Source organism: Diplotaxodon limnothrissa, linkage group LG14 (genome assembly GCF_057381915.1).
Source record: "Diplotaxodon limnothrissa isolate DT_005_m linkage group LG14, D_limnothrissa_male_GT1.1, whole genome shotgun sequence".
NCBI classification, from domain to species: Eukaryota; Metazoa; Chordata; class Actinopteri; order Cichliformes; family Cichlidae; genus Diplotaxodon; species Diplotaxodon limnothrissa.
The window spans coordinates 20,714,619-20,729,924 of record NC_140609.1 but is presented as its reverse complement, the minus strand read 5'-3'; positions in this window follow the sequence as shown (position 1 = coordinate 20,729,924).

Below are 15,306 nucleotides of genomic sequence, written 5' to 3'. Positions count from 1 at the left end.
TTCAACCTCATGGATGAAACACAGCAGGGGCTGATGTTTTGAAATTTTGTAGGGGGCGCTGTGGAGCCATTTCACAATATTCCATGAAAATATAACAACAAAGCCTTTATCACACTGGAGGTGTGGGCCAAACTCCAAGAGTTTTTGCACTTTCCAAGCCCCTCAAAAGCCACTTCATCTTTCATGGTGAACCGCCTTGCCACCAGGGTGCGCCGTTCAGTTTAAACTCACAATTTTCTTACTGAAGCATCATGAGGGACTAATGTTAATATTTACCACTTTTGAGGTGGACCTGATGAACCTGTGAAAATCAGTTTATCAAAGTGAAAGACATGACATTTCCTGTTCCCACTAGGTGGCGCTCTGCATATTCCTAACAATGGGCATATCAATCTATTCAGGGCAGGTCTGACATCATGCCTGTAAAGTCTGATACTGATCAGACTGGTTTTCTTTGAGTTATACTAATTTGTTTCTTCATGGCAAGACGTCAAAGTTCGCCATGCTTTCGGGGTCACACCCTTTCGTGAAAACTCACACTTTTCAATGTAACCCAAGACCAACTCCTTAAGGCTTTCCTGGAGAAATTTGAGTCTGCAGACGTCACCCATCACTATACTGTACCCCAAAGTGTAAAACATGACATTTCCTGTTCCCACTAGGTGGCGCTGTCATTGATATCAAATGTGGCAGTTGAAATTTTTTCAGGGGTGGATCCTTATTATATGTTGGCTCTTTGGTCCAGATCAGACAATGTATAACAGAATGAGAGGCAATAAGATTTTCATGGTGAATGATCAAAATTCGCCGTGCCGCCACGGTCACACCGTATCCTGAAAACTCAAAAGCTCTAAAATTTAATATGGCCCAGGTGTGTAGTTGACACTGACCAAATATGAAGCTTATACGATCAAATCCCAAGGAGGAGTTCGCAAAAGTACGAGGCCTGGAAATGGAAAAATTAGAGCCAAAATGGCACCTTCAATCCAAAATGGCGGACTTCCTGTTGGGTTTGCATCAGTGGTCCCACTGACTTTTTTGTTCGCCTCAGCATGATACACGTGTGAGCCAAATTTCATACATGTAGCTCAAACTATGTGTTCGTAGGGCTGTGTTCTTACTGTAATACCTGTTCTGATTTTCCTAAATCGTGCCTACATACCATACCACAATAATTTAAAAGACTAAAAAAAAAACTGAAACTAATTAAAACTAAACTAAACATTTTCAAACAAAGAAAACTAAACTGAAGTGAGAAAATCTAATTTGGAAACTAAGTGAAACTAAACTTAATTAAAACACAAAAAGTCGAAATAAAATGAAAATAAAAAGCTAATTAGAAAGTACAAAACTATAATAATTCTGTCAATATATAATAGTAACATTAATACAAACCACAGTACCCCATACTACTGGCTGACTCATGCATTATTGACATTACACAATTTGTAGAAATGAGTGAGCACAGCTCCACTCGGTGCCTGCAGACTGCCCGTGCAGTACCAGGCTCAGACCTCTCTGTGAGGAGCTCTTCTTCAACTCCAAGAGAGAAAACGCATATTTAGCACAACAGCTCAACACCAGCGACAGAGATGGAAAGAATGATTCCAGCGCTGTCTCCAAAACAGCAACAGGCAGCTGTCACTCAGAGAAAAATCAGCAAGTATGTTGCTTTGACATACAGTAGACCCCATGTCCTGTAGTGAACAATATAAATAAGTGTGGACAGTACAGTCATCATGTGTGCGAAATTTGCTATTTGTTCATTGGCTATGTGCTGATAAATTTTTGGTAATGCAAAAATACTATTCTCTGTACGAGACATGGCACTCGTGGTATCCAAAACTAAAACACCTTCAGAAATTTAGAAATCCTGATAACTGTAAAGGCTTCACAAATGTTTTATTGCCACTGAATCGATGTACCCCAATCTCGTCATTTCTTAAATATTCCTAAAGCAATTTCATATAAGCATCTTTTCTTCTAGCTGGTTCCAATATTTCAATTAAATCTTTTGTCAAAATTCTTCAAAATCCACAGTCTGTAAAATTCATTACATTATGTCTTCTTCCATGCTTTTGTTCCTCCGTATGCTCTGTTGCTAAGCACTAGAGCTGTGAGGGATCAGTGGTGTCCTTTAAAAATGAATAAGGTCAGATGCTGATGAGGGAATTATCAGCCGTCCTTGGAGACAGTTTGGGAGCACACAGAAAAAGGGAGGTTAGGATTACGACGACACAAGCGTGTGTGTGTGTGTGTGTGTGTGTGTGTGTGTGTGTGTGTGTGTGTGTGTGTGTGTGTGTGTGAATATATTCTAAAATGAGTAAGACTGTTGGGCTGTCCAGTACACTGAACCATCCATGACTAAGTCCACTTTCATCCAGTTTTTTTCTATAATCCACGCCCTTACAGTGGAAGGAAGTAGTATTGACAAAAACTGGCCATAGAAACAATATTTTTTTATAATGTGTTGTTATGAAAGAGTACATATTCCCTCTGAACTCTTTAACATCAGTAAGTCCAGACATGTACATACATAGTAAACACTAGTAGCTATTCATCCTCAAAGAGTTTCTCTGCCCCGGTTCTCTACTCTCTACACTTGTTGTTCAATCTTTTCATTTTGGTGGTCTGCTGGCTAAACATTTCAACATCTAACAGCTGTTCCGGTTGCCCAAGGGTGCGATTGTTTTTGTGTCCATGTCCTGTATAGAACTAGAGAAACAGCACACTCTTTTGATGCAGTTGAGTCATTCAGCAGTGTAACATGATTATTTCCAACCCACTTAAAGGGGATTCATGGCACACCTCAAAAGTTGAAGCCATAAAGCATAGAAATAGAGGAGAAAAAGTGAGAAAGTAGAATACATTTGAACTACAGCACATTGCAACTATTCACCACTTCTGATGTTAGGTGTTGATTGTGAGTTTAAGTCATGGATGCTGGAGATGAAAAAATGTTGGCCACCTGTTAAAGGCTCTTCCATTTGATCCTCTTACAGAAATTAAAGTAAGAGAAGACTGATGCTTTTCCTTCACAAATAGCTACTAGAAACTTTTCAATTAATACAATATTTTTCATAAATGTTTTTCTTTGAACAATAAGACCCAAACCAGATTGCTGTGCATCTCAGCCACATGCAGTAGATATCTGAGCAACAGGCTCTAAGTCCATTAAAGTTATGAAGCCACATACCAAGCTACCTGTTACCTATCATTATAGCATAGTGTTAGAATGCAACAACAATGCATCCCCCCCCCCTCACACACAGATGAAGTCCCATCACCTCTTGAAGACTTCATAGTACCATATTATCCTAAGAGGGCACTTTGCTCTCAGACTGCAGGCAACTCCCAGTTAGTATTCAGGCAGCAGAAACCCTCTCTCCTCTTCAAATGAAGCTTAAAACTTTCCCTGAGATGTGTCTTAGTTATGCTGTGGTGGACCCAGGCCCTGGGAGACTTCCCATGATGCACTGAACATGTCTTCTCCATTCCCATCTTTCCACTGTATGTGTTCATGCACCATTACTACATGTTATTAAAATTTGTCTTCTCTCTCCCACACTTTCTGTTTTGGCCTGTCTCTCTATGCTCTCCTTTTTTCTTTTTCTGTTGGGGTTTTCTCTCTTACAGTGCAGGCTTTTTACTTTACAATATAAAGTGCCATGAGATAACTATTGCTTTGATTTGGGGATATGAGCATAAACACAATTGAACTGAAATGAATTTTCAAGCATTGTGTCTGGTTCTTTGAAGATTTAATTTCTTATTTTATCAGAAGTATAATTATGATAATTATGTCTTTGATTATGCTATTGTAAAAGCAATGGTATTATGTGGTACTTTGGTTGTTGGATCTGTGATGCTTTGATTAAATGCTGTTCTCGCTTTGCTTGTTTAATAGCAACAATGTAAGGACCTGCAATCACTACAACTGAGAAGTGACAATACTACTAAAACCCATGTTACATATCTCAAATTACTACTACCTACAGTATTTAAGTTCAATTGCACTGCAAAAGGTGCAATGAAATTAAACATTGATCTGGATGGTTGTTTTGCTTGCTATAAATGTACATATACATCATGAATATGCATGCATTTGTGTATCTGTGGCTAATGAAGAGGAACAGTGAATTGGTGGGTGGGTGTCGATTCTCTAACACTCATGATTTGAGGGTATTGTACTGCAGAACGTAGTGTGTTACTACAAAAATGACAAGAAAAAGGCAATTCACAATGGAAGAGACACCATAACACAAATGTTGGTCTTTCTTACAGAGAAATTGCAAAGAAAGTCAAGGTGTCAGTGAGTACAGTTTCCTTCACCATCAAAAGGCAAACGCTGACAAGAAGAGGTCCGACCCAAAAGCAGACCCAAAGGCACAACTGAATCAGAGGATACGTTTCTGAAAGTTAACAGCAGCTAGGTGGCTCACAGGACAACAGCTTCAAGCATAATAGTGGTCGTAGTAAGAAAGTCTCAGTGTTAAGTGAGAAGACCTCGAGCTGCAGGTTTGACGGTACGAGTTGCAGCAAGAAAGCCATTGCTTAGACGTGAGAATAAGAGAAGGAGACTTGCCTAGGCCATAAAACATTGACACTGGATTACTGAACACTGGAAGAAGGTATTATGGGCTGATGAATCAAAATTTGAAATCTTCAGTTCATCACTCAGAATCTTTGTGTGTCGTTGAGAAGGCGGAAGGAGGGTTCCACAGTTTGTGCCATCAACTGTCAAACATGGAGGAGGACGTTTGTTGACGGTCTGGGGCTGTTTTGCTGGATCCAGGGTCGGTGACTTGTACATAGTGAGAGGCGCCCTGAACCAAGCATTCTGCAGCGCCATGCAATACTCTCTGGTATGCACCTAGTTGGCCAGGGGTTCATCCTACAGCAAGATAATGACCCCAAACATAAGTCCAAGGTATGCCAGAACTACCTCAGGAAAAAAGAACAAGATGGTAAGCTTGAAAACATGGAGTCGCCAGCACAGCCTCCAGACTTAAACCCCATCAAGCTGGTTTGGGATGAACTGGACAGAAGATTGAAAGCAAAGCAATCTACAATGCCGCACATTTATGGGAGCTTCAGCAACAGATATGGGAAGAACTTTCTGAAGAATATTTGAGTTCTATTATAGAAAGAATGACACGGGTGTGTTCAGCTGCCAAAGGTGGAACTTTGAAGAGTCAAAAGTTTAGATTACATTTTGATCTATAAATTGATTCCATAATTTCTTTTTAAACTCTGCTTTCTTATTTGTACTATGCTTTCATTTCAGAGTGCAATGAGATAAACTGCATAATTTTCAATTAAAAACTGGGAACATTGGGGTGTTCTAAAACTTTTGACTGATATATATACACAGTGTATACACTAGTATACTGTACATGTAATATGCTGTATCGTTCACACAGGCTGGGTAGTTTCAAATCTATTTCAGGATTTTATATTCTCCCTCTTGCTTCCTTCATTTCTCCTTTTAAGAACCCACATTAGAACTAACTGAAGCAGCTCAAGCATTTACTCGATTTGAATTAATATTTAAATACATGCTGTATATTTTAGTCATTTAAACCTCTATAACTCACTGCTATTTCAAGAACAAAAGAGAAGGAGCTGCAATAAAATATCCTATTTAGTTCTTAGCCTTTTGAATATTATAATATATTTGTACCATAAAGCACTGAAATATCCTAATGTGTTTTTGCACTGGACTATCGTACTCTACTATTTTATCCTTTTACCACGGCTAGAGCAGTTAATTTGCCTATTCTAATGAAATGGCCTTGTTAAAAAAAGTATTCCTGCAGTATAGGCAAGCATAAATCAGTATAATACTGGAATCCTCCTGAAAAACGAAAAATAAAAGCGTGTATGTCCCTAATTATGACTGTTCAGCTTTTTTGAGGCGTAATTGAGAAGTAATATTTTAGAAAAGCATGTGATTAAAGTCTTTTAAAAACAATCACAATTTGAATCTGATCTGTAAATTATTGCTAATATTTCACAAATAGCGATTATCCCGAACTTGTTTTGAACCTAACAATCAGGGCAGTGTAAAGTGCAGTAACACTGGGGAATTCACCATCGGCTCCCCCGCTGACTGAGCAATGCAAAGCAGTCTGCCCCGTAAAACTCATGCATAAAATTCATCATAATTGGTGCAGATAGCTCCTCTGCTTATATCGCTGTCAGATTAATTTATATAGGAAGTTATATAAATTCCCTACAGATGGTCCATCTACAGCGCAGTGTGCATATGGGAGTCGGAATCTGAGGTCACATAGCAATTTGCTACCAAAGCAATCTCATGGAAACATCCTGAGATGAAACTGAGGCTTGTGGGATGAATGCTTTACATTAGAATGATATCGTATCAGTAGAAGTAACTAATTTCATTTTGCATCAATATCAGCAGCAGGTTTTATTTTCTTGTATGGTGCGCTTCCTTTGAAGCTGTGTAATGATCTCAACAAGCTAAAAAATAACTCAAGTAGGTTTTGTATTATTATCAATATACAATATACATTAAATATTTATGCCAGTAGAATTATTGATTGAAGATCAGCCTGAGAACAGTAAACAAGACTCGCTGCTGCAGAGTTATGTCCATGTAGCCATACACTTATTGCTGTAGTAATGCATAATAGATAACAGATTTGTGGAGGCACTGATAAAAGTATCTATTGCCTCTAGTCATATACAAAAAAATGCTGCTTCTGCTGGCAGTGGTTCTCTATATTTTTGAATAGTGTGTGCTCCAAATAGCCTGCTATGCATCAGTACTAATGAACTAAGCAATATTGGTAAAACTCTACCTTGGAAATATTTCTTGAATGTTTAAAATGACAGACACATTGTAGAGATGCAGACATAATTAGAGACAGTCCTGCCAGAAGGCTCCACCTCTGTGCTTCATCTGTTAGCATCCAAACCATCAATACCAGTCAGGTAATCCTAACGTTCTAATAAGAGCAACAGCATTACAAATAAATATGTCACAATTGAAACCAGTAAGTAAGCGATTAGAGGACCTGATACTAAAAAGGATTGTAGGGGTACAAAAGAAGAGCTAAAGGAAATGGAGATAAATGTATGTGATAGGATTGTTTTGGAATTTTATAAATAAAAATAATTGATTGTTAGTTTGGCATTAGTTAGTAGTCTGCATACTGACACTGTTCAGCAGTATGTCACAAGATAGTACTATCCATGGATGATCTGGATCATGGTGGTATTGTTTAACATTGAACAAAGACCCTTCAGTGACTTATTATGTGACTAATAATTTGAAAATAGGAAAATAGGAAACAATAATATTAACTTTTTTTTAATCCAGATGACCTCAAAATGAAGACTAAGGCATAAAAAAATATCTGCGTGCTTCCTGCTGAGCCACAATACTCCTGTAGTCGGCTTCCATTTATTACTAGTTATTCACTCGGAGGTACTGGAAGGCTAAAACCAGCAGTACAACTTTTTTTTATCTTCTTCCCCTTGTCTTTTATACTTCCAAATAAATGTGATTTATTACACATCTCATACTGATGATAATAAAAATAATTGTCTCATAATAATACAATCAAAAATGTAAATATATATGTATATATATATACATATATATATATGTATATATATATACATATATATATATATATATGCTCAGTGCTCAGTGAATACCTCAGGCAGCAGAAACCCAAGAAAGAGGAGGGAGACGAGGAACCATCATGGAAGGACAGGCCCCTGCACGGTATGTACCACCGGCAGATAGAGGAGGTGGCTGATATCCAGAAATCCTACCAGTGGCTGGACAAAGCTGGACTGAAAGACAGCACAGAGGCACTAATCATGGCAGCACAAGAACAAGCTCTGAGTACAAGATCCATAGAGGCTGGGGTCTATCACACCAGGCAAGACCCCAGGTGCAGGCTGTGTAAAGATGCCCCAGAGACTATCCAGCACATAACAGCAGGGTGCAAGATGCTAGCAGGCAAGGCATACATGGAACGCCATAACCAAGTGGCCGGCATAGTGTACAGGAACATCTGTGCCGAGTATAACCTAGAAGTCCCGAGGTCAAAATGGGAGATGCCCCCAAGGGTGGTGGAGAATGACCGAGCTAAGATCCTGTGGGACTTCCAGATACAGACGGACAAAATGGTGGTGGCTAACCAACCGGACATAGTGGTGGTAGACAAACAGAAGAAGACGGCCGTAGTGATCGATGTAGCGGTTCCCAATGACAGCAATATCAGGAAGAAGGAACACGAGAAGCTGGAGAAATACCAAGGGCTCAGAGAAGAGCTCGAGAGGATGTGGAGGGTGAAGGTAACGGTGGTCCCCGTGGTAATCGGAGCACTAGGTGCGGTGACTCCCAAGCTAGGCGAGTGGCTCCAGCAGATCCCGGGAAAAACATCGGAGATCTCTGTCCAGAAGAGCGCAGTCCTGGGAACAGCTAAGATACTGCGCAGGACCCTCAAGCTCCCAGGCCTCTGGTAGAGGACCCGAGCTTGAAGGATAAACCGCCCGTAGGGGCGTGCTGGGTGTTTATATGTATATATATATATATATGTATATATTAATCTCTGTCTCTCTTCCACAGCATGTCTTTTATCCTATCTTCCTTCTCTCACCTCAGCAGCAGGCGGCTGGCTGCCCCTCCCTGACCCTGGTTCTGCCGGCCGGAGGTTTCTTCCTGTTAAAAGGGAGTTTTTCCTTCCCACTGTCACCAAAGAGCTTGCTCATATGGGTTCATATGATTGTTGGGTTTTTCTCTGTATGTATTATTGTAGAGCCCTGCAATATAAAGCGCCGTGAGGTGACTGTTGTTGTGATTTGGTGCTGTATAAATAACATTGGATAAATAAAAACTGGATGGATATATATGAATAAATAAAGCTTATTTATGCCAACAGAAACTATGGTAACTAAAACCTAGTCTCTCTGTGTGTAACTCATCAACGCTGACTTCTCATTAACAGAAAATCTGACCTCTTGATTCCTAATCTAGCTATTTGTACACAGTGAGGTCACTGTTAAGCAAATAAAATAATAATAATGTCAACTACAATAGCAGATTTAAGTTATCCTGTGGTGAACTGTGCTGTATGTGTTGGCTGTATAGCCAGTAGTGGTCACAGGAAGGAAGGAATTGCAAGTATTGATTGGTGTCATTGACTGGTAGAATTATTGACTTCACAGAAAGTCTCAGTCATTAATCTTACAGTTTTTGTACTTGCCACACTGAACAGAGACTCTGTTTAGTCTTAGATCACTGTCACGCACATGCACAAAGGAAACATGTATGGGCACCGTGTGCTGTGGAGAATGTAGCATATATAGTAATGTAGTCAAATAGAGTAATTTTACCATTGTCCTCTCTCTCTCTCTCTCTTTCACACACACACACACACACACACACACACACACACACACACACACACAGAGCTGATTTGCATTACATCATGGTGATGGTGTGGGAGCCAGATCTTTATGACACAGCCTCATTACGGGCTTGGCTGGCCAGCACTGCTGGAATATAAGGCCAGCGGCCATCAAGCAACTGTCACTTCTCCTCAGCAACAGTCCTTCCTTCTCCACGCTGGTGCATGTGTGTTGTTAATGATGTGTGTATGTGTGCTTGTGTGGAAAGAAGAAGCAAAGAGGGTGCCTACTTCACGACAGAGTGACTGTGTATATGTGTTTGTGACAGAAAGGGAAGAGATGGAGTGCATCTGTGTGAGTGAGAAAGTGTCGGAGAAACACGGGGATAACAAGAACTCGCTGAGTTAACTGCTCAACAACTCAACTCAGCTTGTTGGTTCTGGTCAAACAACATTGCATTTTATACTTGATTTAAAATTTTTTTTAATAAAATGTAAAATAATCAAAGCATAATGCTAATGCTATAAATATTTAGCTTCTTCTCAGAAACAACAAAGTGATCTTTGCAGCATGTCAAATATTAGTGGACATTTTAATATCATCTCTAATACCAACATGGAACATTTAGTTGGTCCCAAGCAAATCACACCATACATACAACTTATTTTACTCAGTGCAGGTTAGTCCTCAGGTCCAAACTTGCTCTGATGTTTATTGATTTTTTTTTTCTTCTTTTGGCATGTACCTATATAGAAAGTGCTTTCTCACTTTATGTTAGGCACGTTAACATTTTTGTACTGTGCTCAGGGGAATTGTTTCTATGTTTTGCCTGAATTGTTGTTAATTGTTAGGAGAGCTAGAAGATATTTCCTAGACTGAAAGTCTTTAATTCTCCATTAATACAAAATAATATTGTGTGGTTAAAAATGATGATGAGTCACTTTTTATTCAAATCCCAGGCTGGATGTCATGTGACCCTCTGGGCACTGCTATCATGTGACCTACATTAAACTGTGTGAATCAGTGGATGGATGTATAATGTCACCCCCTCGGCTTGCATATCATATGGACTGTGTCAGATCACATGACCTGCATTAAATTAAATGAATTTAATTTAATAACCCTGATCTCTGACCTTTCACCTTTCACCTTGACCAAGCTCCTGTGGGGAATATGATCTTTAAAAAGGTGATACACAGAGACACACAGCCACACATGTCCAAAGATGCTGTGAAAGCATATCATATAAGTAGAAATTTGGGGTTCCCAAACTCTGGTCAAGCATGAAACTTGGCATTTTCTGTGAATCTTATTAATTACTGTGAGAATTTTTAGCAAAAATTGTTGAGCATAAGCGTAATCTGAAATGCTTTTGGCATGGCAGTGGTCTAGCAGTGTAAGCACTTAGAGATACAATGTACCAATTTACTTCAACATATATGCCACATGCTTTTCAGATGACTTTTCTGCTCACTTTCTACGTGCCAAACAAACTGCCACCATGTGCACATGACACTTGTAAACACAAGTCCCCTTGGACATGCTTATCCACAGTTTTTTCAAAGAAGAAAGCTGCGTCGTCAGTGTCAGGTGCACAAAAGAAAGTAGGGGACCACTACTTTTTTTCACCATTTCTTAATGGACTTTTTTCCAGTTTAATTTTTTCATACATGGTAGCATACAGCTGACAACATGCAGCATGCCAGCAAAGAATTGCAGCCTATTAGACAATTCTAAAAATGCCCCTTTTTTAAGTTATTGGAAAAAAATGTGATGCCATCTTTTGTTTTTTCTCACGTACTGAACATATACCAAAACGATGGCTCCACCGTTCATGCCAAGCAGTGATTTTTGTGTACCATTACATGCTTTTGCAGATATTTGTACTCACCATACATTGCACCAGGGGGGCAGTCGAAGACTCCTTTCTTTCTTCTCTTTATCCGAGCATGCTGTCAGTTTTTTCTTCTCCACCGTCCTGCTGGTTTCTCTCGCCTCCTTCTTCTTCTCCTCCTCCCTCCCCTCCCTGTCCCCCCTCTTTCCACTGCTGTTCAGGTCCAGCGCTGTCGCTGGTGCCAAGAATCCAGGCGACACACACACACAAGCAGTTCTGGGTAACTCTTTGAGAATACACTTCGACACAGCTGGGTTTGAAGCTCAGCGCAAACACACACACACACACCACTACACACACACAAGCATATCCACAAACACAGCTGAGCACATCCACAGTCCTTACACACCCCCTGCGCAGCCTCACATAAACACACAGCTGGACTATTTGCAGCTGGATGGAGATTGTGGCATTGTGTTGCTGTTTTTTGATGTTTTGAGGAATCAGAAATTCAGGTTGGAGAAATGGCAGTTACTGAATGTTTAGAGATCAAGAGGCAGTGGGACTTTATTCAGTCCAAGAATTTCCTCGCATATTTCCTCAAGCAGTCTTCTATTGGTCAAATACTCAAATCTAATCCTTGCAGGAAACACACAAGAAAATCATTTATGCTTCAGCAGTGTTGGCTTAACTCATCTGGCAGGACTGGCGCTGTAGAAGCAGGTGAAGCATTTCAATCCAAAATGTAAATCAGTGTTCTTCTTGTAGAAAAGAAGAAAATGTTGTGGTCCTCATGAGATCGCTCAAATATCGGTCCTCTTCCTAAAGGTCCTCCTTTCTCTAGAAAGTCATTGCAGTCAATCCAAAGAAGTTGGACAGCTGCCCAAAAAACCTCCAGGAAGCCAACTCCTGGCTATTTTGCATGTCTTATGTTATTTTGTGCCAACATCTCTGCTTCATATCGCTCAGCTTGACTATTCTGGTGTAAAAACTCCTCAGAGAGAAAGAAATCAGTTGCATCTCTTCTGTTTTCCCCTCTGTGGAGCAAGTAGCATGTTCTTGCCAGAGTGGCCTGTCGGCATCAATATTTAACAGCAATCTCTTGCTGTGCTGCTGTCACAGTTAAAGTTTCCATGTCCCCATCACTGTGCGCTGGATCTCATGTTCTCTGGTCTGCAGTGTTTTCTCTTCAGCTCCGTCTTTCTGTCCTTCTGTGCTTTATTGTATTTCCAATATTGCTCTAACCTTTCTACCCTCCATCATTGCCTTCTTCTATTTAACCCTCATGAAACTTGCTCCATATCCAAACCTCTGCCAGGTTCTCTCCTGGAGGTAAAACACAGCCACGCAGGACTTTCTTGCCCGCAAGGAGCTCAAACAATCTTTCATTAATCCCCTCCTACTGTCCTTTTTTGCAGTTCTCCATCCACTAACCCTGCAGCAAACCTTCACTCAACCTTCCCTCAACTGGCTTCAGTCAAATTAAACCTTCCACTTTCTATATTCACCCTCTTCTTGCCTTCCTCTCCCTCTTGCAACCTGATTCACGTGGCCTATATATCACTCACTGCCTGCCTGCCTGCGTGGTTACTTCTGTCCTCATCCTGTCCTTCTTCTGTCTAATGACAGCTCAATTCTGGTCAAGTCCTCTCTGATTTTTTCCCCCCCGCTTTATATCTTCCTCATTGTTCCTCTATCTCCCTCCACCTCTCCTCTTGCATGCAGAAAACGCGGCATTTGAGCTGCTGTGCTCTGAGTCATACCGCTCTCTCCTCCCTTTTCCTTCCAGAAGCTTGCAAATGTTCTTTTTTTTTTAGTGCCTCGCTTCTCTAACAACCATCAGGATTTGTTCAGCATTTTTTTAGGTCCTAGGCGCTGAAATGATGCCTTTTCATCCTGCTGACACAGACAGAAGGACAGACTGTGGATAGACAGTCAAACAGAAAGACAAAAAGGAGCCAGTCATACTTTTTCCCAACAGAGGCAGGAGTCTGCTTTTAAATGCTTGATCCTGTCTGTGTTTGTGCTGTTGCTAGTAGTCTTACTCATTTGATTACAGAAGGCTTAGTTTCTCCTCTTCCCACTGGTGAAATGCCTTTTTCACTCGCCGCAGTCCCTGTAGCAAGTTTGGTCCATTTTTCCTCTCTTTAACCCTCACAGCTGGCTCTCCAAATATGTTTTTGTGACAGTCTGAAAAGAGGAGAAGAAAGGACAGAAGCATGTTTACTGTAAATACCACTGTCTTTTACACTCTAAGAACACACTGAGATGTTCTCAGAAAAGGGGGCAGAAAAGCTTATGGGTGGGTGAGTGGGTGGAGTGGAAAGATGGTTAGCAAGAAAAGGTGTGAAGACAGAGGCACAAGGATGGATGAAGGGTAAGACGGTGAACAGAGGAAGATGAAGATGGGTACATGCATGGATTTAAAGGATGAATGGTTCGGCAGGTTAACTGCTGTCACAGAGGAAAAGGCCTCTCCAAGTCTCTGTTAGTCAAAACTATCAGTATAGTAGTATTTAAATTAGCTTTGTCAATATTTCATTCATTTATAGTTTGATATTTTACCTGCGTTGGAATCCTGCTGTACTCTCCCTGACAATGCACTGCTGCTCTTTTTTAATTTCTACCTCTCTCATCGTTCTCTGTCTGCTGCTGCAGCCTCAGTCTGTGCCATCACTAAAATGCAGTATCCCTTCCCTCCCGCCTCCTCTCCTCTGCCTACTCCCTCTGTCTCTCCCACTCTGTTTCCCTCAATTTCTCTCCCTCCTTTACCCCCACCATGCTCCCATTCTCTCTATATTTGTCCTTCTCTGTCCGTCTGTGCCTCTATTTTTCAGTCTCTCCCTCTATCTCCTCACTTGGTTTACACGTTCACTTCCTCCGTCCCCCCCCCCTTCCGCCACTCTACCCCCTGTCTCCACTTTCCTCACATGTATTCCATCACCACCTCTCCTCCTCCCTTTCTTTCACTCTCGTCGCCTGCTTTTTTCAGCCTTTCCTCACAGAGAAGCTTCGAGAACACACTGTACTGGACAGGCTCTGGGAGGGGAAAGCTCGGGGGACATGTGAACACCATTCACAATCACGCCGCATGAATAATACATCCATAGTACGTTCATACTTTTTCAAATGCATGCACACATCAAAAACCTGCTCCAAAGATGTTCTCTCGCTCTCTCTCTCTTTCACTCTATCTGACTGAGAAAAAACAAAAGTAGATCCTGCTCAACAAACAATGAGGATTTTGATATGCGCTACCTGTGCCAGCCACACGGGCTAAAACGCAGCTCACTGAACGCGCTGAGAATGAAAGCAGGTCTTCAGCAGCGCAAGACCACAGCTGCAAATCGAAGAAAGATTGAGCAAAATGTAATTAGTAAATTTCTCATACGACTGCAGCCACATACTGTTTTTGCAAAAAATATGTCATTTAAAATGAAAATTCAGCTTTGACAAGCAGTGATCGACTCATTGAGCTTCTAAATGAAACATTAGTACATTTAGGTTTGCGTAACCAGTGGAAAAGAGACAGAAGATCAGAAAGGGAAAGCGTTTGAGTGGGTTTGCTTGCATGTACATGTTGCGTTGTGCTGAACATTTGTGCATATATGTGTAAACTATGAGATGTGCATCACATCGTCCTCTTGCATATATGTATGTGTGTGTGTGGCTGAGGTTGGGTGCGTGGGTGGTTGTGTGTAGCTGGTTAGAACTGTCCTTTTGGCCCCTAGCATCACCCAGTGCCACCATCTGTGCTGCCAGCCAGATGGGAAGGGTGTGTGTCTGCACAAATGTGTGTACATGAGTGAGTGTGTCCAAGCAACCATTTACATGATCACTGGATGCGCTGTTTTCTTATCTAGAAATTTTTTTTTGTGTCAATCCACAGAGCAAACTAGCAGTTCTTACGATTTGTTGACTATAAATCTGATGCAACGCCGCCACCCTCCACCCCATAGTAACATTTCATTGTTAAGTGACACTATGCCTGTTGTTTTCAAGTGACCTGAGTCCTCTATGTACTAAGTGACTAAAGCAAATCATGCAGCTATAAAGCAAAGAAAGGAGTCAGGAGAGGT